The following is a 25,256-nucleotide window of genomic DNA, read 5'->3' on the forward strand; positions in this document are numbered from 1 at the left end:
AGCCTATTATGGCCTCCTGCCAAGTCTAATAGCCTTTGCTGGGCCCTTGGTGGAAAACACACAAGAACCAAAATCCTCAAATACATGCTAGAAAGCTAGATTCAAGAAGTATGCTTGAGACTATGTTCTTTCCAACTCCAGACTATGTTCTTACCACCCTGCCTGAGACTTATGTGAAGATTTCTGTGAGAATGCAGGTCTGTGCAATTTGGACTTGCCAAAGTAGGCCTACTATTAGCACTGCTTTCAGATACAGAATTGCTTTGCATTCAGAGCTGCCCTTTGCTACCAGAGCTGACTGTTACCTCCCTTTTCACCACTTTTTTAAAATCAAGCTTTAGGTTGGAATGTCTGAGGACAGAAAACTTTATACTGAGGTGCAAGAGCATGTTCTTGCAGACTCTGAAATCTATGTGCCGCAGCGTTTTAATGGATCGGTGTTTCACCTCTAAGCATTTGGTCCCTGTCCAGTTTAGGATAAAAGACATAAATGAATGTAAAGATCTTACAGTCCTTGGCTTTATCTCTGTCACAGAAGCACTACTCAGTCTGCAGCAAAATTATAGCTGCTATTCAACAGTGGCATATTAGGGGAACTGCCTTGCCAGCACTACAGTGCATGAGCAGTACTGATTGAGAGATTGCACACTCCCACCTGCACTATACTTAGTTCTAGCCAACACTAATCATTTCCAAGAGACATTTACGAACATGCATTTCCTCTCAAAATACTGACTAATGGTGAATATCAATACAGCAAACTGATAGGATATATGACTTGGACATACCTGTTTCACATAATGGAAGGATTTAACTTTAAGGAATTTGTGACCTATAAAATGTTCGCTCAATGATTAATTAATTACAAAAGTGCAGACATTTGTTCCAATTACAGTTGTTATCCTTATTGTTGTGCTAAAGTAAAGCACTGGGATTCCGGGGGGGGGGGGGGGGGGGGGGGGGGGCGGGGGAGGGGAGGGAGTTGTATTTTTTCTAATGGTAGCTAAACAAATAATTCACTGTTAAAGCTGGTTTCTCTTCTGGAGCCCTTTCTCACACATTTTCAGTGCCCCTTGACCTCAGGCATCTGTCACAGCAACACCTCTGCTCATAGCAGGGGAGAAGGTGAAGGGCTTCACTGGAAGCAGATGCCAAAATTCTCCTTGCCTGGGCTAGGGCAGAGTGATCATTACTCTCAGCTGCAGCATGACCTGACTGCTGTCCTGGAATCTTCTCCAGCCCCAGGAGGTTCAAGGACAACATGCTGCTCACAAGGTGATGCCCTGATTCTGCTTATCAGTCTGTCTCCCATACTGTAGAAAGTGCTGATGGGAAGGCAATCACACAAGCTCAAAGGGCTAGATTTTGCCCTCAGTTATCCTTACGTCAGGTCAGCAACAGTTATTGCATTGTACAGGGCAGAAAAAGAACCTATTTTTTATAGCTTCAGGTGGTCTTTTATTCTGTTATTTTCAGTTCTTAAACAAACATAATTGCATAACAGAAACACAGTTGATATTTGCAAATGCCAGTTCTAAGGAAGGATAATAGATCTGTGTAAAACATGTCTGTGTAAAAGACCTGATCTTAGAGCTCTTCCCAATAGCCAGTAGCCACTGGATCAGGCCAAAGAACCAAAAATGGGATTACAGACATCTCTAAGCCACCTGTAAAATGGGAAAATGCAATGCCATCAGAAAAAGAAAAGAACAGGAGAATACAGGGAAGGAAGGATGTAGGTGAATGTGTACATAAAAGGAAAAAAGCATATGCAAGAAAAAATGTCTAACAAAGTCTACAAGCTTGCATAGTATATCGAACAAACTTTTCTGTACTGTATGTTATTGACTCCTCTGTGATTCATATTGCCAAATTTTATAAAAGGTCTCAAAGCATTAATTAAAGTGCTACAAAATTAATTTAGTTCTGTAAGCATCTTGACCCATTAAGCAAATATCATTCTAACTCCTAGGAATTTATTGGGCCCTCTATATTTTATTCACCAAAATTTACAGATGGCAATGGGTGTCCTTCCACTGTCTTCAACATTCTTTGGATCTGATACTGATGCTGCAGAAGCTGAACAGCTTGCCCAGTGATCCTAACATGAGCTGGTGGGCATTTTCTTTTCAGGGTAATCATTGTAAATTGGTCAGTAAAATCTTTAAAAAATTCTGGACTCTGATGGGGAAATCCTGGTAGAATTAAAGTCAATAGTAAAACTGCCTGTGACTTCCAGAGTTTCACCTAGAGTTTACCTGCCAAGGTCATGCCTGCCACATTGCTAAAGCCAGATGCAGGTGAAAAACACCAGAAGCACAGGTAAGCTTTCTGGGTGACACAGCTTTGGATGTCTGAGTAGAGAAACCAGTCATTGGAGAGGATTTATAACAGCCAGTAAGACACACAGATTTCTCTATTTCTAATGCAATCATCTGAAATATTTCAATATGAATATGCAAATACCTGTACTCTGGTTGGGGTAAAATTGCAAGGATTTCCTTTCTGCATTGTTACCCAGCAACAGCTACAGTCTTAAAATGACAATCAGCTTCCTGAAACCAATCAAAATGCAAAAAATTGCACAACTAGGGAAAAGAGTTATGCAGTGTTTACACATGCAGCATGACAGCAGCTTGATCGTCTGAGGCAACTCAGTTTTGGCACAATTCTGACATAGAATTGCTTATAGTGAGTATACAATAATATGCAGGAAAGTTCCTGTCACTAATAAGACTACTATGCTAAATCACCAATGTAAACAGTCACGTTTATCTGCTATCACAGTATGGCCACACGGTCCGCTATCTTAAGTTGCACCAGGGGAGGTTTAGATTGGATATTAGGAAAAATTTCTTCACCAAAAGGGTTATCAAGCACTGGAACAGGCTGCCCAGGGAAGTGCTTAAGTCACCATCCCTGGAGGTATTTAAAAGATATAGATGTTGTGCTTAGGGACATGGTTTAGTAGTGGACTTGGTAGTGCTAGGTTAACTGTTGGACTCCATGATCTTACAGGTCTTTTCCAACCCACAAAATTCTATGATTCTATGTAACAATTGCTTCACTTGTCCTGAAGCTATTCCTGCCTGTTGCAGAAATCCTTCTTTCTTTCACATATTCAATAGGGTCAACTACCATCTTGTGTTGTCTCTTCTCACCAGCTCAAATTATTTGCCTTCTCTATTTGTCTAAAGAATAAAGGATCAATCTTTAAATACTGACTATCATGTGTAGAGTTTGCCAGTCTCTTTGGACACGTACAGCAGAGGCCCAACCAGTAATCAAAACAGGCTAGCAGGCAATGAGCTATGTCACTACTGCAAATGTGTACAGGTGCTGAAATATATTTTGCTTTTGGATCTCTAAATTCCCATCACAAATATTGGATGTAAGAAAATCATCATCCTTTGCTACAACTGAAAGAAGCAGCCTGCTTAAAGATCAATCCCCACAGGCTCCCAGTTCCAGCCCACATCCCCTGAGTGCAGACTAGGAAAGAGGACATTTACTTACCATCTTTGAGGAACCTCCCCTTAAGTCCTAAATCTGTTGATACCCTAGGCACTACCAAAATACAAACATTAAACAGCCAATAGATGCCAATGACTGTAAGTAGCTCTAGTATTTATGTGGAGATTGACTCAGGGGCACCACTGCACCATGCTTACAATTCTCATGCTTTCAGACCCCAGCTGCTCCCTTTAACTTGTGAGAGAGAACCTCCCTATTCTGAATTAAAGAGTTTCAGTTTTCAAAGATGTGTCTATTTTCCAAATATATCAGCTACAGCGGACAAACAATGGAAGACAGTTATCCTTCTTTCTAAAATTGTCCATTATGATAGTCCTAGACTATCACAGCTACCATGATGCAACCAATTCTGCCAGATGTGTACAAATTTGCATACATTATTAGTTTGACTTGTAGTCTCACGGTATTATTTTCCCCTACAAAACCTCCTTAGTTCCCAAAAGTGTTTGCTTTCCAAAGAGATTGACCCAAGCCAAAGCTTAAATTAATCAGAGCTTACATTTTTTTCACTTTGCACCTTGATAAATTAGTCGGCACAAAGTTCCACACTCCTGTGACTAGATCATTACCAATATCTACAGCAGCTAGCTAATCTCCACCTGCCCCATGTTTATTGAAAGGCATGATCAGCCTCATTCAATAGCCAAATCCTTGTGTTGCTCTTTCTTTTCATATTTATCTGGTTTTCTTTTGCAGCTATGCAGTCACAGGGAAAAGGACCTCAAAAGGTCACCTAGCCCATCTCTTTGTCCCAAAGATCAAATAGATTATATTACCTCATTACTAGAAGTATTTTTTTCTGCTTTTTAAAATAAAATCTCTTCTTTTCTACCACTTATCTATAAAACTGGATAACCACAGTTTTTCCTAGGGTACAAGAAACAAACAGTGTCTCTCACTCTCGGAACAAATAACAACCGCAGCTTTTAACTACAGACTGACTTATTCCTACACTTTCACTTCAAGAATATTTTTAGAAAAATCATATATTCAGAAATTTTATAATTAACTAACACTTATGAATTTTCAGCTTGCCACAGAAATCCACACCCATACATTACAAAAATCAAAGATGATTACCACTGAAATTGTAATGATGAAAGTACACTGAGTCTTCAGTATGCAGTACAGTGTACATCAAAAAGATGCCTGGTTTGGAATATCTTATCTTCAGCAATCCCCTGAACAGGATCACTTACATACCTGCATTTGAGGCAAACGGGAATTGTGTCTCACCTACAATTATAATACTGTATCTTATCTTACCAACAGTGGGCCTGATTCTTCTCTTAAACAGACTGATAGAAAACATGAGTGATGAGAGCTCAGTGGTATGGCACCAATACACAAGGCAACTACACAGTATCTATAACTTTTTAAAAACACTTTTTTAAACACTTAACACTTAAGCTTTTTTAAAACACTGCCCCGTAATTGTTTCACTCTGAAATCCACAGTGAAGAGACAAGTTTTAAGTTGTATTTCCTACAATTTAGCCAGATAAGTCAGCACCATGTTCTTCACCCACAGTCGACCTTGACTCACAGTAAAATAGCAGTCTTGTCTCTACAGGATGTCTAACATGCATATGTTATTCTTGCTAGTAGCCCGTCATGAAACTGAACACCTTGTGCTAAGTGCTGTAACAACATACAAGAAAAAGATGGTTCCTGTAGAAAAAGTGCACCTGCTTTGTCAGTCATAGAGCCTTAAACCACAGCTTCAAGTGATTCCACATCTCACTATCCCTTGTGACTCCATCTTTATCTCTTGACATTGCCGAGAACAATCTCATTTTGACTATGAGTGCAAAACAGATGTCACTGCATGTGTGATATCATGTGAAAAAATATCAAAACCTTAAAGGTGAGTGAAGATTCTATAAACTGCTAAATCATGTCAAACCTAAGAGTATTCTGAAGTTAGAAATGTGCCTGAAGGTCTGCTATAAAACCTAGAGCTCTTTGTGAAAGAAGCTCTGTCTCCTTAAAAGGACATCCCAAAATTTTATTTTTAATTTAAATTATAATCTTTTTTATTTTTAATATTTTTTTTAATTAAAATTTGTAGCTCCAGTCAGTGTTCACACCTCACATTCTGCCAGGCCTGCAGTCCTTTCCAATTTATTCAAATTCTTGCAGCAATATCTGGATACTTTCAAACAAGCCAGTAAAATCACCAGATATGCTGAATTTACACTAGTGCTGCAAAGAGCAGAGTTTGATCCCTAATGTCCTAGCTGTACCCAAGGTGGGGATTTTTGTCTCTCTAAACTGAAGTAAACCTATCTGTGTCTTATGCACAGCAAAGGAAATGGAATCTTATTTTTTCCCATTTTATTTTTGTGTCAGGCGGCTCAGTGTCATCTCTGATCTGTGAATCCAAGAACGCTTAAGGTCAACACCAACTAGCATAAAGGTAAGCAGGATACAGAGAAGCATGATGTTTTGTTATGGAAACACAAAAATTACTTGCTTTTGTTATTCCACAGTGTCACTACTCATATTAAGACCAACATATTCCTTTAACACAAAATATTTATTAAACAACCAAACAAGCTGAACTGTCCTACCCAGTTTTGTTTCTAAGTTGTGTTTACTAAAGTGCACAGTTCCCTGTTTTGTCCCACTCCTCTGGACATTACAACTTTTTTTTACACTTTCCACTTCAATTTCTGTGATTCTATAGAAGAACCTAAAATGGGAAAGGCCTATTTGGCCAACCATGGTACCTCCCATTGGTGTTCTAACTGATTCCTACAGTATCTTTTCTGAATTGCAGTAGAAATGTTTCTGTTATTAAAAATAGAATTTCCTTTCCCAAATGATTTTTCAGAGCAGAGAACATAGGTAGAGGGTTTCTTACAGGATTTTTTTTTCAGTGACACTGGCCTTCAGCTTGCACTCTCTTCCCACCCTTCTGACCTGTGCAGATGTTGTGGATTCCCTCTCTCCACCTGATCCAACAGAAGAGTTGGCTCTTGGCTCTAGAAATGTTTCTATTCCCAGTGACATGTGGAGATGTCAGAAATAAAATTACCTGTACAACATTGGGTGAAGTCAGTATAGCTATAGAAGCATACTCTATCATCACATTTAAATAGAGTTAAGAGAATCTGATCTAAATATACTTCAGGGTTTTTTCCTCACAGCCTCTCATGAGCTTCCCCAATACTTGCATGCTATTGTGTAAACTGAACTTTAGATTTGTATTATGGCTCTATCCTAATTTCAGCCCCTTTGAGAAGAGGACTGGACTGGACCTCCAGATATCCTTTCCAATTCAATTTTTCTACGATCCTGTAAATTATATGCAATATGGTCACTATATCAAAATAAGCTCTTGGATGAGCTGTTAACTACAAGGACTAGCTGTCACAAATATTGGCGTTTTTTTGTCATCAAATAAAACAGTGTTACTTCTACACTTCTTTAATTCTTAGATCAGCATGCAGTTTTAACATTTCATTAAGGCATATTAGGTACAAATGTTTTATGTCACTTCACTATAACATGCTATCTCAGGCACTTAATAAGCAACTTGCTCTCAAAAAAGCCTACTTGTAAAACACACAACAGCAGGAAAACATGAATGATGCTCTATTCAGCCAACTGGATAGCTTATCATGGTAAGTCTATCAGTCTCATAAAATTTCATGCTCCTGACTCTTACCATTTCAAGAAAAGCAAAAAAAAAACAACCAACAAAACAACTGAGTATCTTCTCAACCACCTTGTATCTTCTACAGCTATTCCAGCACAAAGCGAGTGATTATAGTCAGCTCAGGTATATTTGCACACCCAGCCATTTTGATGGAGACATACTCCTGCTGGCTTATTGACAAATAAGTAGATGACAGAAAGAGAGAAAAGTCATTGAGTGGAATGAGAATGGACTCAGACCCCTCCACTCAGTTTACCAGGCAAAGGCTAGTAAAGATTCATCTAACACCATTACCCCTGTTACCGTTTTTCAGATTATTTCTCAGGTGGTACCACAAACTGAAATCCCTTCAAGCAGTACCATCTGTCACAGACCTAAAAAACATCATCATACTACTCACTACCACCAAGAGGAACCTGTTTTTACATTCCCTCCTCACTTTGTTTTCCTTGCTGGCCCACAGTAATGTGGGGTTTTTTAAAGCCTCTATAATTAGTTACAAATGCTAGTGGTAACACTTTCAGATCTGCTCTCATGCCACACTTCAATTTGCAAAATGTCTTTTGTATTAGAAAAGATGCAATGACTGTCACTACAATCTACAAATGACAGAAAGGGCAAAGAGATCAGGATAACGGTGTACCACAAAGCAGTGTACACCTAGTTTATTTGTAAAGCTATCCATAATTCGCAAAAGCATTTCACAAGACAAAAGAAGTTGCACAACATGACACAAGCAATGAGCTATAGCTTTATCTATTTTCTATATCTGTTCCAAACAGTGACAAACCAGGAATCTCCACAACTGTAAATGAACATCAAGTGATTACAGTTATTTTGTCAAAAACAATTTTTTGACCATGCAGGCCAAAATGCAGATGCCTACATTGAAAGAATCCCCTTCCTCTCATGCCTCCTAACCAGAGACATGAGGTTTTCAAGCAGTGCCTGCTGAGCATTTCATAAAACAGGCCATTTAGGGAATTTAGGAATGCATGGATCTCAGTGCCACGGAACTAAGTAAACTTGTAGGAGACAGTACCACACAAATCTTTCCAATTTCAGCTCCAGAAAAATTTCAACATATGAGATTAACTTACTCATTCTTGTTAATTTAAAACAAGACTTCTGGCAAATCAAACAGTACTGAACTTGTATGAGTTCACCTAGACCATTTGATTTAAACAAAAAGTAAATTGCATTTAATTGCAGTTTATTTTGTAGCATAAGCTAAAGAAGTACTAAAAAAGCCACTTCTAATAGAATATAAAACTATTTCATTCTGGAAGAAGAAATGTTGTGGGGTTTTTCCCCCATTATTGTCCTACTTACAGGTTTTTTATAACAAGAACTCAAAAATTTCTCTGTTTTTAGTGAATATGCAATTTGTTTTGTTTGTTTGTTTGTTTGTTTATACGAAGTCTCAAAATGCTTAGGCCCCAGTTCTGCAAACATTTAAGTTTAACCTATAAGCAGCCAATGAATAGAACTATGACATTCAATATGAGCACTCAGGTGAGTATGTCATACAAGAATCAGGATTCTATTCTGCTATGTTCTGTCTATAAACAAACATCTTGCTTTCTAAAGCATAGGATTCCTCCCAATATTCCTGGCAGACATACAATTATTAATATATAATGTAGTTGGTTCTCAAGATTTGCAGCAATACATTCAAACTTATCCTGTATCTCTTGTATGCTCCCTGTAAGAGTTCATGTACTTTAAGAAGTTGCATGCTCTTCATTTGCATGGGATTTTTATAATTTTTTAAGTAAAATCTCTGTGCACAGTTCAAGGCAAGCAAAAGAGCTTCAAGGAAGATGAAGGAAAAGAGGCAACAGCTGAATATATTTAAAAAATTATTTTCCAGAAGCAGTCAGGATCTTACCACAAATAATCATGAACGTATCAGTTATACACTTCTTAGTAAAGAGAAGGGTTGATTAATACAGATATCCTATGCCTTTCAGTTCGGTACTGTTTTGATCATTAATGGTTCAGGCTACCTGTAAACAGGTGCAGCAACCTGCCTCTGGAGAGGACAGTAAAATACTTCTTGGCTTACATCATGGGTGTGATACCTCTTGGGGAAGATTTGTTTTTAAGCTCGCCACAACCAAGGTAATGATTGATCAAGAAATTACTTACAGCAACGATATGCCAAATGCAAATTTAGTATTCAGACCTTTAGGTAAAATGATAAAGCAATCAAGAATTCAATTGATAAAGCATGGTTGAAGAATTATATTTTAAATTTAATTGCTTTGAAAGCTGTACTGGAAAAGTAAGTTAACAGCTGAAAAACCTAGAAACTAATACAAAATGCATTCCTCCCCTGAAGAAATTCTCAATTACTTCAGTGGAACAGGATTAGGCCACTGGCTCTGTAAACGTAGCCATGCAAATGTATTGTCTCCTTGTACTAATATAGCTGTCTGGCAAATTGTTTTTGCTGTTACCATGGCTTTAACATTTTGATGTTTCAGCAGAAAAATAACAGTTAACTGTATGTGTGAACACTAACTGAGACATTTTTTAGTCATTTTAGGGTTACAGTTAACAGTGAGGTCAAAATTTTTTCTTTAAAAACATTAAGCTATGATTTGAAATCTGTAATTCTCATATATGATAAGTTATAATATGTATCAACGATAAATTTGTCAGAAAAGCTATTGATCTGGATTTTTCAGTTTCCAGTCCTCAATTTTTTTCTCTTCACCCCTCAGCTGGTCAAAATGAAGGACAGGTGGAATCTCCTGACTTACTTGCATCAAAATACTACAGATAAATAAGAAAAGGCCTCTATTCCTCCTATAGCAAATTATATTAAAGTCCAGCCTACAGCAGCAACCTTTCCCAGTAACAGTTGTGTCACTCAACAGCTCTTGGGAATGCAGTTTGTCTAGTACTCATGCTATCTTGAATCGTAGAACCATATAATACCTCAAGTTGGAAGGTACCCAATAAGGATCATCAAGTCCAACCTGCTCCTCACAGGACTACCTTAAACTAAATCATACGACTAAGAGCATCATGCATGTGCTCCTTGAACTCTATAAAGGCACTTATGAAGGCCCACACAAATACAGTGTTCTACATAAATGACTCTACTAGAAAGAAGCATTTCAAAATTCAGGATACTTAATGCAATTTGCAGATATTCTGGGGGAAATACTTGGTAATGCACTGTGGTACCCCAAAACTCTACCTAAGGAAATTTAAGAGTTTAGGCTCAGCTTCGCCCAATTCCTGTTTTCTTTGTCCTTTCCCCCGCCCCCAAGAGCCCCTGGTTCTTCCTTTGTTACCCCATTTTCATGCTTCCAGTTTTCCATATTCAGTCTCTAACAAGATTAGAAAGATATATGAAACAAATCAGTGGTGTTCTAACATCTCTATCATTGGCTAGTACCTGTTTTCCCTGAATGTGCAGAGTTTCAATTTTAGCAGCAATTTTTCAAGAAAGAAAATTGAGAAGTAGATGATGGAGGCAGAAAATTAAACTTGATATTAAGTACAAGTATTCCCCAACTGGTTAAACACAGCAAAAATAATGATATTTACCCCTTGGAAAAAATCAGGGTGCAAATCTAGCATGGTCAATAGCAGAAGCAAAGCCTTTTGATACAGAAGATTGTAATTCCAATTCCCTTAATTGTGTGCTTAGTTTGTATCAACCTTATGATGAAAATGCCTCCAAATCAAAAGCATTTATACCCTGAGAAACTAGTGGCATACTGGCTCTGGGAACCTGTAAACCCTGACACTATTAGTGGTCAGCAACTTGGTGTTGACAAATCCACAGTGAACATGTGTAAGAACTGTGACTCTTGCGAAGTATAGGAAAGCAAGATAATTAGTAAGCAAGGTTTCTCATTTCCGCTTCTCTTAACTTCCAAGTACATAAACACAAGTGAGACATTTCAGTAGTTGCATGAAGTAATGATGGCTCACTAACTTCTATGCAATTATGAAATATATGTAGAGCTCACATTTTTAAGAATCCTTTTGCAATACAGAAACACAAAGACAGTTCTCTAGACCACAATATTTATAAAGATAGTTACTTGATTAATTGTAATGCTGAAAAAGCTGCTTTATCTCTTCTTTCCTACTTCCTTAAGTGATTTACCTGGAATCTGGAAACAAAGCTACAGGAATTGCTCAGTGGCTTCTGATGGATATTTTGTAAATTAAAAACACCTCTAAAAACAAATATGAAGATGCTTTCACTGAGAGTAGAAAGACTGGTGATTCTAAACACAAAAGAGCAATTATAGGAGTCAATCAGAATACAATTTCTGGAAGCCTCAGAAGCATACTCTGTGTTATTGGCAGTACTGCTTTGAATCTGCTTATTCTGCTCTTTGAGTAAGCCATACTTATGACTGCTAAGAAATTGAATTTCAAGTTAACCACATTTTACTGAATTTGGCAAGAAGCGCAGGTATAGGAAAAGGTTGTTGCATATCAGTGCTTTAAACATAACAAATACATCACAGTTTTCACAAAATAAAAATTTATTAACTGTAACAAACATCATATAAAATGACAAATAAGAAGTGCAGGGTGAATGAGTCATTAACATATGTGCCCTCTTGTCATATGCCCTTATTTCCCACTGGAGTTGGCTGGAATTAACACTGTGGCAATCTGTGCTGGCTCTTGGGCAGGCAGGAGCCAAAGAAAAAAGGTATATATGGGAGAAGACCTGCTCCACAGAGCTGTCTATGAAGTACAGCGGCTGCTGCAGTGAAATGACTGGGTGTTTTGCTCCATACTGCTTTGCATTGCCCACATTTGCTAAATCAGGATGCTTGGTCTTCAAGGTAACTATTCAAGTGTGCCTTCTCTCCAGTGTGTTGTGTCACAAAGGTTAAACAGACCTATGGAAAACATCTACCCTTTTTTTTCTTTTCTTTCTTCTAATCATCATCTGCTCCTTCTCAGCCAAGGTCACTGATAAGGAACAACAAAACAAAAAAGGCATTGTTAGATTGGAAAGGTCATAGATAAAAATCTCTATCCTTTTCGCACATACATTTTTCTCATAAAATACTAAATGGGTCAGCCTTGTGGCTGGCAGTTCAGCAACTCTGTGTCAATGATAACTAATTTAAGTCTATCACCTTTTGAAGAGTTAGCATACAGGGTATGGACTACCACATATACTAGCTGTAAAAACATGGCCGTAACTATGGCTGAACAGGCAATGACCTGTTCATAAAGTGCAGAGATCCCTGAGAAGGTTCTTCAGAGCCACTGGAGTTCACCCAGACATGTTACCAGCCTTTTTGGAACAAGCACTTCCCCAGAGCTGATAAAGGTGAGGCAAGTAACACGCTGTAAAAACAGAAGTAAAACAGGCCTTCCCAGACACTCTCAAAATTTAAAGAATACATGCTGAAAAATTATGACAGTGTCCTGAAGGCAAAAAGGCAATGTTCATGCAAAGATCAGCCTGAAAATCTGTGAATGGAACTGGACAGCTGATATTGTTTAATTCAGTGAGCAGGTTCTCTGAACCACCAAAAAATGTCTCTCTTCCCCTGAATAAAAAAAATAAATATTTTGAATCTGGTTTCCTCTCAGAAAGCAAGGGACTGAATGTATGAAGGTTCATACTACATGTCTACATTTTATTCAGACAATACAGTTTTGGCGACCAGTTACAAGACTGCTTGCAAACACTCTTATGTTTCCCATCTGTTTAATAGCATACTAAGGTATCTGTTTCAGTGCCATTGGTTTTGCCCCTGCATGTGAAGAACTGATATTTAGTCACAGAGATTCTACATGCCCACATACATTTATGAATATTTAGCACACATTTATGAATACTGGGTGTGGTCTATTCCTTTAAAAAAAAAAACAACTTATGATTGACAGTACATAGAGGAGTGTTGTCCAAATAAACTGGCTATTTGAAAGGCATTTTCTTTGTTCCCTTTCCCCTTATAATTAGACATTATTCTAAGACAGGGATGGAAGAAGTGAAAAGATGAGTTCTTAAGGCTGTGAAACAAAGGGGTTTTTTAAAAAAAATAAAAATAGAAAAAAAAAGAAATAGAAAAAAAAAGAAATAGAAAAAAAAAGAAATAGAAAAAAAAAGAAATAGAAAAAAAAAGAAATAGAAAAAAAAAGAAATAGAAAAAAAAAGAAATAGAAAAAAAAAGAAATAGAAAAAAAAAGAAATAGAAAAAAAAAGAAATAGAAAAAAAAAGAAATAGAAAAAAAAAGAAATAGAAAAAAAGAAATAGAAAAAAAGAAATAGAAAAAAAGAAATAGAAAAAAAGAAATAGAAAAAAAGAAATAGAAAAAAAGAAATAGAAAAAAAGAAATAGAAAAAAAAGAAATAGAAAAAAAGAAATAGAAAAAAAGAAATAGAAAAAAAAAAGAAATAGAAAAAAGAAAAAGAAAAAAAAAAAAGAAATAGAAAAAAAAAAAGAAATAGAAAAAACAGACTAGCAGAAGTAGCATATGCAAATAAACCTACCTGAGCTTCCTTTGCTTTTCCAGCTGGTCTTGGGGTTCATGAAGTACTCCTGACTTTCATCCAAGTACACCTCTTGACTCTTCTGTGTACCACTTTTCAACAAGCTTGTTGTCCATATCCATTTCTGAGGTTCCTTTTCTTCTCTTTTCTGAGGTCATATGTTTGATGGTCACAGAGTTCTAATTTTCTTTAGCATCAAATTCTGTATATTGGTCAATAGAACCTCAGTTTTTCCACTGGCAGTTTCCAATTAAAACTGAATGTTTGATTCTTGTTCCCTGCCATGACGTTGTTACTCATTCCTCTCATCACAGCCTCTGCATCTTTTACTTGCAATGTCCAAAAATCACCTTAGTTTTTACGAGAATGATGCAGCCTGCCCTGAGCCTACTATCCCTCAGGACTGAAGTATTCTGCTTTCCTGGAATATGGAGGTCCAGTATCTCCATACAGAGTAATGCCCTTAAGCTCAGGCAGATCCAAACATACAGAGTATTTCAGAAGGTTGAGAGAAAAAAAAATTTCATCACTGGAAGCGATGAAATCTGGCATTTGTTGAAAACTAACAGTTTGGGAGCAGATTGGTCATATCCAACAGGTCAGAGGATTATGAATTTTTTTATGAACTTCCTAACTTTGTTTCTCTTGGTAAATAAATAACACACCACCTGTGCAGGCATCTTATACTGCTAGAACAGACACCTTTCTCTGTGTGTGAAGATTAGTTTAACTTGACCTGTATAAACTCTAGATGTTTCCTAGTATGACCCAGAATGGACTTTGTGTGTACACGTGCTGAAAAAACACAAGCATTACTTTGTAGTGTCAACTTCAAGCCCAAGGAGTTTGGTTTTGTGGATTTTAAAATCAAACTATGCTGCATAACCAAGACACTGCAGAAATACCATTCTGAATTCATAACAACATGTCTTAGACATACCAAGAGCACTATCAAGATACACAGAAAATAAAAAGCCCTGCACTCAACCTTACAATTTTCTATGACACAACAGTTTTATTTCTTCCTAAATACGTACATACCCCAAAAAAATCCTGAATATTTATGCAGGGGTCATGACAGCCACAGTGTATGCAAAGTTGTTATAAACATAGTTTCATATTTAAACATGGGCCTTTTCAGAGGAAATTTCAGAGGTATTTCTGAAAATGTTACTAAAACAAATTGCCAGCACTGAAAATTAAGATGTTTGATTTAACGACTAGTTCTGGGGAAGCAGATAAGAAATAAAGGTATGAGCCACTGATTCACAGTATCACAAGAAGCCTGGGGAAACCCTTTCAAGGGTATTCCTTACGCAAAAGAATGCCCTGCTGCAGCACTGGAAGGAATGCCAGAGCATCTAGTTCAAGAGAAAGAACAAGCAATCTCTACAGTTTATCCTCATAACAAACCTTGGTTATCTTCTCTTTCAGCATTTTGACTCTTTTTTTTGAACCGAGGAACTGTTCAGGAAGTGACAAAGATGGACTAGGTTAAATGCTCTAACATGGTACTTATTCACACCACATTAGGCAGAGGAACACTAAAATTAGGCATAAAATTTTATTCCCCTGGTAATATACTCCAGTATTGGCTAGAGACAGTAGAAGAAAAGGGAATTTCCCTTTGAAAAATAAAGCAAGCTATTGATATGCAATATAAATATTGTGGCATTACGTCTTTCCAGTATCACCATTTCTGCTGGGGGGGGGGCGGGGCGGGGGGGGGGCGGAGGGGACGGGGTCTGGGGGAGGCGACGACATCACCAGAAAGTCTGGAAAAGATTAGCCATTCAGTGAGCAGTCTAAAGGCTCTTTTGAATGGTACCTATACTCTCCCTTACATTCTGTCTGTAAACAATCTTATTAATTACAAAAACAGGAGAAAGTGAGGAGATGTTTTCTTTTGATTTCACCAGAGCCATATAAGAAATATGTTTGGCCAATCACTTTATAAAAAGACATTGCAGGCCTGATCCAAAGCTCATTGCTCTTTCCTTTGGGGTCAGGAGCAGGCTCATGCAGACTAGGAACAAAACAGCAGCCCTCTTTAAACCTACAATGAAAATATTTTTTTAATTGCTTCTTTGCACTGATTCTCTTCACCACTGCACCTAGTCATGGACAGCACTTGCTGGATTCAGACTGAAATAGCTGATGTTATGCCAAGTGAACATGCATTCATAATATACCATGCCCTTTTTAATCAACTTCCTGATTAAAAAATGCCATGCTGACATAAGGTATGAGAGATACAGACTTTTAATACTTCACAAAATAATAGACCTCAGTGCTAGTTTGGTTAACAATCTGTGATCTTACAGATGTTTATGTGTTTGCCTGGTGCAGAGCTATAAACAATTTGGATATGATGGACCTTAAGATACATAAAATTTATCCTGAAGTAAACTGGTTTCTGAAACCAATTGCCCTGATGCATTAGGCAGGTAGGAGTTTCAGCAAACCAAAGAGTCTACTGGCAGATGCAACATTGATTTCTTAACGTTTACAACACACCAGACAGCTCTATACCAAACCTGATTTGATGGATCATTATGGGGCGCCCTGCAGCCTTGGTTATTTCCACAACCAAGTTGGCTAGTTTCATTACTTCGTGATGGTGTTCCGCATCTGCAGCTTCAGTGCAAACATATTGAACCAGTATATACACTGCAAATCTGATCTGAGATCCAGTTTTAAACCCGATCTCATAATAATGTTTACTGTTTTCCTGACTAAAAGTATGATCCCTTTTAAAGGATCAAAAATCCTACTGTGGTTTTTGTCTGTCTGTCTCCACATCATACTCCCCCTCCCAACACAAGACATTCTCCCTTCATTTCAGTTTCATTACGTTTTGCTGCTTTTTCCTCTATGGCTAAAATAGGCAGAGTGGTTCTAATCAAAGCAAAATACTGTGAAGGATTCTAAAGAGATAATCTTTGTCAACAGCCTACAAAAGCTTTGATTTGCTCTCCTTGTGACTTTTTAATCTAGGACCCGTGGAGCAGATGATGCTATTTGGTCTGCACCCATTTTCATTCCATAGAAATCCAGCTACACTTCTGTTTAATAAATCACTGATAATCTTACTAGGATTTCTCATCACTCCTATTATGAGAAAGAAAAGGTCAGTAAGTAATCTACAGCCATAAAGTTTTCTTGTAGTATACTATCAAGAACTTCACATCTTTATTGAAAGTTGATCAACATGATGCAAACATTTGTCAAGTTCAGGCAAATTGATATTAAATTCATTACTTCCATAAGGATATTCAGTGTTGTATACGTATTTAATACCAAAGTACTTTTCCACCACTGAATGTCTCAACAAAACAATGACTGTATTCAGAGTTGATCAAGAAATAAGTTCTAACACAGAGAACTTTCTTTTATCAGTGTGTTTGTATGATGCACTTAAAAAGAAATGCCCCTGATTTCCCATGGAAATGCTGATGAATAGGAATTACATTTTCATTCTTTTGGAGTCCACATAAAAGCCTGACTGCTGCAGAAGAACAGTTTTCAAAACAGTACCTTTTTTGCCATTCATACAGCAAAGTTTCTATACCTAGCTAATAAATTGCCACATGTGTGTATGCATGTATGTGTAAGTAATTAAATACTTCTTTGCATATCCTAATCATCTCCTCAACACAAAAATTAAACAAAATAGAAAAAAGCAGAAAACAGGAAATTTTCAGAAATGGTCCTTAACATATCTGGAGAAATAATACACCTCTGAATACATTGAAGTATCTCCTCTTTCTTAATTGTCTTTGTCTCCAAACACACAGTTGATCATTTCTGTAATATGTAAGATACAAGACTGTAGAGTAAAACAACAAAGTCATACTATGCACTAAAAACTACTACGACAAAACTGATGCCCTTTTGAAAATGTGGGCATATAACTGCGTATTGGAATCTAAAACAAAGAAACCACTGCAAATGTTTAGTATTTTTAACTATTGCCCTTGTTGGTTAAAATGGGGGGGGGGGGGGGGGGGGGGAGGGGGACGACAGACGGGGACACGACACACAACACGACACCACACACAACACATTCGCTCTCCAGAAAGTTCAGGCTGTAAAATACATACAAAATTGAATCTACTCTTAGATTAGCTTAAAATGTACCGAATTCTGCATTTACTCATTGTAATCATTTACTCTTCTCTTTGTTTCACTTAATAAATCAATGTAGTTTTTAGAAAAATATAATCATTACTGGTTTTTTTCCCAGTGAAAAATCCTGGTTTATTGCATACAGTCTTACATCACTCCGCATTTCTAATGTTAGGAGTGTTATGTTGCCATCTCAATTGATTTTAGATGTGTCATAATTGCAAACAAGTATGAACATATATATTCACCAGGCTACACCACAGCAACCAAGTTTAACCTTATGATTCCAAACTTGAAGAACCTTGATAAATCATGAGGAGTACCTGCTAACTGCCTACTAAGGGTTAACAGTTTGTTCCAATTTTTTTTTGTTTGTTTGCAGAGTGACATGACAAAGACTTTTATTTGTTTGGTAATTTTTGAAAATAACCTATCACACAAAACTGAAATGTCAAATAATAAAAAGAGGTAAAAACTAAATATCATTCAGAACTGTATGCTGTTGTTCTCCAAAGCAACATAATTAAAGGCAACAGAAACCCCACACCTCTCCAATTAAAGCAAATCATTCATTAAACTGTTCTACAATAGTCACAAGAACTATGTAAAGACAATTAAAGGATAATAATTTCTACTTAACCGCAACCTTAACTGCAGTTTCAAAATTAGGTCAGTTAAAAATGAACATCACCATTTTTAAGGAGATAAAGAATCATTAGAATTGGATTAAAATATTCCTAAATGACTGCAAGAAAAAAAGCAAATGTAACTAAATGTTAAAGCCTCCCCATATTTTATACACAGCATCAGAATTATATAAGAAATGCCTATCAACGGATGCTCTGTTCAAGAAGTGGGATTCCAGTCTGACTCAGTGTTATTTATTATCTGACAAAAAAATATGTAATTCAAAGATAGCTTGTTTATTTTCTTCTTTTGTTTTCTCCTTTCAATAAGGAAGCCTTTATAAAGACACATACCAAGATATTTGGAGCTGAGAGAATCACTAGTAATTTGTCAATCAATAACTTCAGGTTTTAGCATTACCAGTGAATTTGTGTTAAATAAGCATTTTTTGCCTTTCAGCCAGAAAATGAATACCACAGCAACCAAAACAAAACACATCTGGGCTTTCACTGAAACAGTAGTTGCTAATTTTACAGGTCTTCCCACATTGTTCTAGAAAATAGGAAGCAGGAGTCTGACATTTCCAGCAGTCGTTGTTAAAACAACAACCACTGAGAGCTCGATCCCGTTTTCACCGGCAGCAATGTCAAACTCCCCGTTGACTTCAGGGAGAGCAGGATCGGGCCCTGAGCTGCTCAGCCTCCTCCGGCTCTATGCACAGGAGGATGTGTTGAGGAGCTGGGGTGGGAGAAGTCCAAAACCCAGCCACTGCTTTATTAACTGCCCAAAGAGTTGAACTTTCCATCACTTTGTGAACAACAGCAAAGTGCCCTGCAAACAACAACGGTGATAAAAGGACATATTTACCTTGAGGGAACAGCAAAGGGAAAGCCGTAGAACTGCAAAACAAAGTAGTCCAAATGAATTATCTATGCATGCAGTCCAAACGTGCACCTTCAAGTAGGCCACAGTCTGTCAAGCAGTCGTCTCGGCACCAGCCACCCTGCCTTCCATCTTACGAGATTCACCCAGAAAACTGACAAACCTGCTCCACGACAACAAAACTCTCCTAATGCTTTTGAACGCCCACCATTTGTTCTCCATTCATCCAATCAACTTTCCACTGCACATCTTCTCCTGCGACTGAGGCTCAGAGGCAGGATCCCTTCTCATCTGTATGCTAATTATTTTGCCACATGGACAAAAGTAATAAGGCTTTCAGACAGGAAACCAACGGGCCTGAAGTCGAAGGCAGAAATTAGTAAGTTGCCACCACTGAAGGCTGAGAAGATGGGCATGCGTGCGGCTCTGTGGCTGACGGATCAGCTGTAACCTCCATTTAAGAGCAGCAGCGAGGCGACGGGCTGGAGGAAGCCTAGGCAGCGTCGCATGCATCAAGCCCAGGTTCCCTCAGAGACCACATTACTGCAGCAGAACAGCATCCGTAGCAGATTGCTGACTTACCCCGCCTCAGCCCGCATCCTTTAAGCAGCGCGACGCACATCCATTTTCCCGGCCCCGCCGCACGGGTGCCGCTGCCCGCCGCGGCCGCGCGCGCCCAGCCCCCCCGGCGCGGCAGGGGGCGGGCAGGGCTGGGGCCGCGCTCCGCGCCCTCCCCGGCACCCCGGGCCGGGCTCCCCGGCGGCGTGGGGCGCCGCGGCGGCGCTGTATTGCACCGAATAGAGGGGAACGCCGAAACGCCGCAGCCGCCGAGGAGGGGAAACCGCTCAAAATACTCCCCTGCCGCTGCCGCTAGCGTTAAAATGGTGTCTCCCTTGTAGAACACCCCACCCCCCACCCCCCAAAAGAGAAAAAGAAGAAAGCAATAAGTAGGCCTCTAAATGTATCTTTAAAAGAAAATAATGATGGAAAACCATCATTGTTTGGCCGCTGGGGAACCACTCCAGGGTTTATGGAGTTAATTCAGCAGCCGGACTGCTGAAGCCTTGCTTCTTTTACCTGCTCACACCATCTCCTCCCCTTTGAAACAAAAGAAACGAACTATTTTCCAGAGGAAAAGATTAGCCGCCTTCCACCATTAGCAACTTGCGCGGCTCAACTTTATGCGATCAACAGCCCAAACGTAAACAAGGGCTCGCGCGCAAAGCGGCCCAGATTTGCGTGTGCCCCTGAGCGGCGTTTCCCCCAGCAGCCCGCCGGACCGCGCCACCGAACGTGTCACACAGGCGGGAACTGGGAAGAGGCGCCTCACCGCCCTGCAACGCTGTCGCAGAGGCTTTCCGCCGGCGTTCGCCCACCCCCGGGCAGCCTCCCCGCCGGGCTCGCCCCCGGGCAGCGGATGCCCCTGCGACGGGAGCGGCTTGCCAGCGGGGAGTCACTTCGTTTAAACCCGTCCCCGAAATGTCATTTCGATGGCAGCGTGACAGGCTGTGATCTTTACGTGGAGGCGGCGGCAACCCCCCTGCACTGGCACGGCTCCGCACGCCGCCCCCACGGACTCTGCCCTGCCGTGCCCCTGCCCCGGGCACCGCCGCGCCTCCCGCCGGGTCCCCGGCGCTGCCCCGCCGCGGCCCGCCCTCGGCGCCCATGCCCGCAGGCCGGCTGCGCTCCGTGCGGCAAGGAGGGAAGGACCTTGGCCAGCGCACACACAGCCTCCGTGCCCCCCCGCCCCCGCACACACGCGCGCCTGGCGGTTTCGTTGCCCTCCTTATCGCCATTGTGCTGCTGCAGCCCCCTCCTCCCGCAACCCTCCCCCCGCCCGCCCGCCCCGCCGCGGCTCGCCCTGCGCGGTGGTGCTCGGTGCGGGCAGCCCCGCGGCCGGCGGGGCACGGCGGGCAGACCCTGCTGGCCGCGACAGAGGCGGGGGAGACTGACCCCAAAGTCACAAGGAACACCCTCCTCCAGCCCTGGGAGGTAATCCCTCCTGAGCCCGAGCCCGCTGCCTGACGTGCGGAGACCAGACATGTCGGTTACTGTAGAGGTTACCATTCCCTTCCCATCTAGCCTTGCCAGGAATCGCACTGCGGTCTGAAGTCAAGGCGAATTCCCGCGTACCAGCCCTCTGCATCCCGAGCCATCACAGCAGCTCCACGGCCGCACTCCGATGGCAGGAGAGGGGCTTGGGGGAGGGGGGGGGAAGTTTGTCACAGGGATTCAGAGGGGAGCCAGCCTGCTGGGGAAGGGACTAGGGACTAACAATAGCAGAGCCCTCACGACTTCCACGTTTTTGGTGGAAAACGCAGAGTTTCCCTCAGAAAGCAAAAAAAGGACTTACGTGTCTCTTCCCCCGCCCCCCATCTCCACCTCGCTCGTGGTTTGTTTTTTCTTTTTTTTTTTTTTCCTTAATTTTTCTCTGTCATCTCTGATTACATCTCCCCGCACTCGCAGGGCTCCCCCGAGGCCGAGGCGCGGAGCCCTCGGGAGCGGCGCCGCGGAAGGGCCGCAGGTGCGAGCGGGGGCGCGGAGGGCGCCGCGCAAGGCGGGGGGGGGGGGGGGAAGGGGGGGCGGGGGGGGGGCGGGGAGCGGGTCTGCGGGGAGAAAAGCCTCCTCGTAGCGGGGAAGGAGAGCTACCATGTTTGTGTCGTAGCGAGGGCATGTCAGTTTGGGTTTTTTCCACCCAGATCAATGTAGCCAGAGAAGCACGCGCACACCTGGAGATGAGAGGACCCCTTCGTAAGCGTGCAGGGGTATCTACACCCCTACGGACGAATCGCATCCTCTTCTAACGTAAGGTTTACACGCAGAATCTTTGCATAACTGTATTTGCATCTCAAAAATTAAGACTTGTCTTTTCCCTCTGCTAAAGCTAACCTCCTCATGTTAGATACTGGCTAGCCTTAGTAAAACAGGGAAGGCGACTATGTGGCACACGTATCGTGGCAGGTGTTTTTCAAACTTTTTGAAAGCGATTTAGCTGGAAAAAACCCTCATCATCTTGTCCACCCTTCGGGATGGCACAAAGGAATGGCCCAGTGCTTCTCCCACTGAGACAAAAACAATACTTGCTTTAATCGGGGCAGAATGTATATAAATCCTGTATTGGTGAGACTTGAAGGGGGAGGGAGGGGGGAGACTGCATAAATTAGAAACATTTACAAAAAGACCAGTGTGGAAAAAAAAGGGAGACTGGTGATTCATTGGCCTAATTATCCTCCATAAGACGTTAGGGTATGGGTTTAATGTTGTGGGTTGGATTCTCCCTCCCCCAGCCTGTGTCTCGTCAACGCGCATTATCCATGGGGAAAAGGAGATGCAGGTCATGTTTAAGCAGCGTTAATGAGAGCACAGTATTTTTCCTGAAGGTTAAGTTAGCCAGATTAGCAAATTTCAGGTAAAGTCTGCTTGAAAACCTTCCATTTCTTTTACTTTCTCGCTGGTGGCAGTTTCTAACGAGACTTGAAACACTAGACAAACACAGAAAGCAGAATTCAAGCATCAGACGAACCCACTACTGTCAATAAGGGAGCACAATTTCAGCTTGACAGGAGTATTACAAGAATATACCCGCTAACGAGCAGCCTTAATTGGCCTGCATATTGTGGCTGTCACTGTTGAAACCTGTCCCTATACAGTCCTATTTTATACATCCTTTAAACGTATAGTTCTCTAAAGCAGCTAAAGAGACAATACTTTATTCACTGGGCTTTTGATTTTGGTTAAGAAAGAAATGGGAAGAAAAGGAAATAAGAAAATAGGAAACCCTATTAAGAATATGGTATCAGTGACTGAAAAACTGCATGAAAGTCAAACGCATAGTTAAAAAAGCAACAGACTTTTCTGGTTTCAGTGCACTTTCTCAGTTTTGGATGTAAATTATTATTTATCCATAGATTGCAATGGCTGCAGAGGTTTCATTGGCATTTACTATACTCAAATATTTTAAAATATAGTGTGTTCTCTAACAGACCCCACCTTCCCTTAGCAGGATACTGTCTTCAAAGTATTTTTAATTTAGTGATTTGCAGGAGTTGCTCGTCCTGGCAAATCCCTCACACAATACAGTTTAATGTGTGTTTCCAGTACAGTGTCATGCTCATAAAGAATACAAATGAAAGAATAGATATTAAGAAAAAAGTTACTGCGCATGTGCAATTGGCAGTTATTAAATGATAACAATGTAACTTCTAGATAATAAAAGTCAAAATACCAAACAAGGTAGAGCAGATCGTGCCCTAATGCTATGTAAAGTACCTTACTTTAAAGAAGTTTGATTTAAATTGATTTAAAACGGCCTAACTTGTAAACTTGAATATAAAATACTGTTGCGACCTAAGAATGCAAAAGTAATTTATACGTATAATGAAACCTTAAAAAGATCTTCCAGATCAAGTTTCAATCAATAAAACGGTTCCTATTTTCAAACTCCGGAAAACGGGGTTTTGCAGTGCAGAGGCAGGAAAGACCTAGGCACAATAATGCTGGTGAGGGCAAATGTAATTCTGAGGTTGCGAGCTGGATATGTTGTTTATTTGCACAAAAAGAATATAAGCGAAAGCATTTAGCTCAACAAAGCACTCTTTTAGCAGGAAGAAAAAGTCTGACTAAGTATGGCAACACCTGTAAATGTCCCTCACGTTCTGAGAGTTAAATTGCACGGCTGCGAGGAAGTATTGTTTAAACTACACTGCCCGGTGGACCTCTCCGAGAAAACAAAATGCAGGCGAAGACAGCTTTTAAAAGAGAGGAAGAAGTATTTAAGCGTAGAGGTTTGATGCTTTACCACAGCCATCTTCACATCGCCTAATTAGAAGGCATAAAGCCTCTCCTGCTTTTACCTCAATGAGCAGAGTCATTAGGGTGATGAAAGCGAGTCGTTTCCCCGTTGCCGGTAAGCGGGAGGGCAGGCGGGCGGCGCGGGCGGTAATTGCTGGCGGCGGCGGACAGCTCCCGGTGCTGAAAGGAGCGGGCCGGCCCCGCGGGCACAGCGCCTCAGCCCGCCGCCTCGGAACGCGCCCCGCCACGCTGAGGGGGGCGGCGAGCGCTCGGCTGAATAGCGCTGTCTGCAGAACAATGGCAGCCAACTCCAAATCCTGCTATAATCACATTAATGAGATTAATCAGTGAATTAGCAGCAGTCAAATGTCAGGGTGGCAAGAAGGAATCCAACCAAGCTCGGTAATTAACTTTTGGGGGGCAGGGGAAGGGAACCGACTGCCTTATCTGCTAGGCTTTTCCCGAAGTTTACCAGGTTTTATTCACCAGCCTTTGGAAGATGCTGACAATTCAAGTGGAGGGGGGAGGAGGGGATAAGACAGAGACCTCAACCTTTAAGTGCTATAAGGCGGCCTGCTAATACACAGTATCCCGTTACTTCCAGCTGAAGTCCATTGAGGAAACTAGTACCGTTTCAGACAACCCACCCCAACTGCCCAAGCTGCGCTGCACTGAGCTTTGAGTGTGAAATTAGTTCTGTGGTATAACTTCCACCGCAAATTCCAACAGGCATGATAAATATGGCGGATGCCAAAGGAGCATTAAATCTTATTCCTTTTTAAAAATCTACAAGAAAGATACTCTTTCTGAAATCAGAGGGGTAGGAGAAAAGAGTACCCTTTAAACAATTACCAGCAATAAATTATCACAAGTTAATGCTAGATCTGTTGCAGAGTGTTTTCTAAAAGAGAAATAAAAAGAAGAATTTTAAACAAGTAATTTAGAGTAAGTTACTTAATGTAGACAAGTCAGAGATCTGGTTACTAGCTGACCTCAATAAAAGTGAAACTTCTCTCGACCTGAAATTCAGCACTCATGACCATTTCTCCACTGCAAGTATATAAAAAGATAAAAAGATATTCCCCATGGATTATAAACAAAATCCAAATATATTTATTTGCAAGAGTACTGCCTA

The 25,256-nt window shown here is 40.5% G+C and overlaps 1 protein-coding gene across 11 annotated transcripts in view; it reads right to left on the reverse strand.

Moving 5' to 3' along the window:
* MYT1L (myelin transcription factor 1 like) overlaps positions 1-20,147 on the reverse strand; it is a 305,938-nt gene extending 285,791 nt beyond the window's left edge. For 10 of the 11 annotated variants that reach the window (XM_027797865.1, XM_027797864.1, XM_027797868.1 and 7 more), the window contains exon 1: positions 19,316-19,906. The gene's annotated coding sequence lies outside the window, so the exon portion shown is untranslated. The other variant, XM_027797859.2, reaches the window with a different exon arrangement.
* Positions 20,148-25,256: the final 5,109 nt, after the last annotated feature.

Source organism: Falco cherrug, chromosome 6 (assembly GCF_023634085.1).
Source record: "Falco cherrug isolate bFalChe1 chromosome 6, bFalChe1.pri, whole genome shotgun sequence".
NCBI classification, from domain to species: Eukaryota; Metazoa; Chordata; class Aves; order Falconiformes; family Falconidae; genus Falco; species Falco cherrug.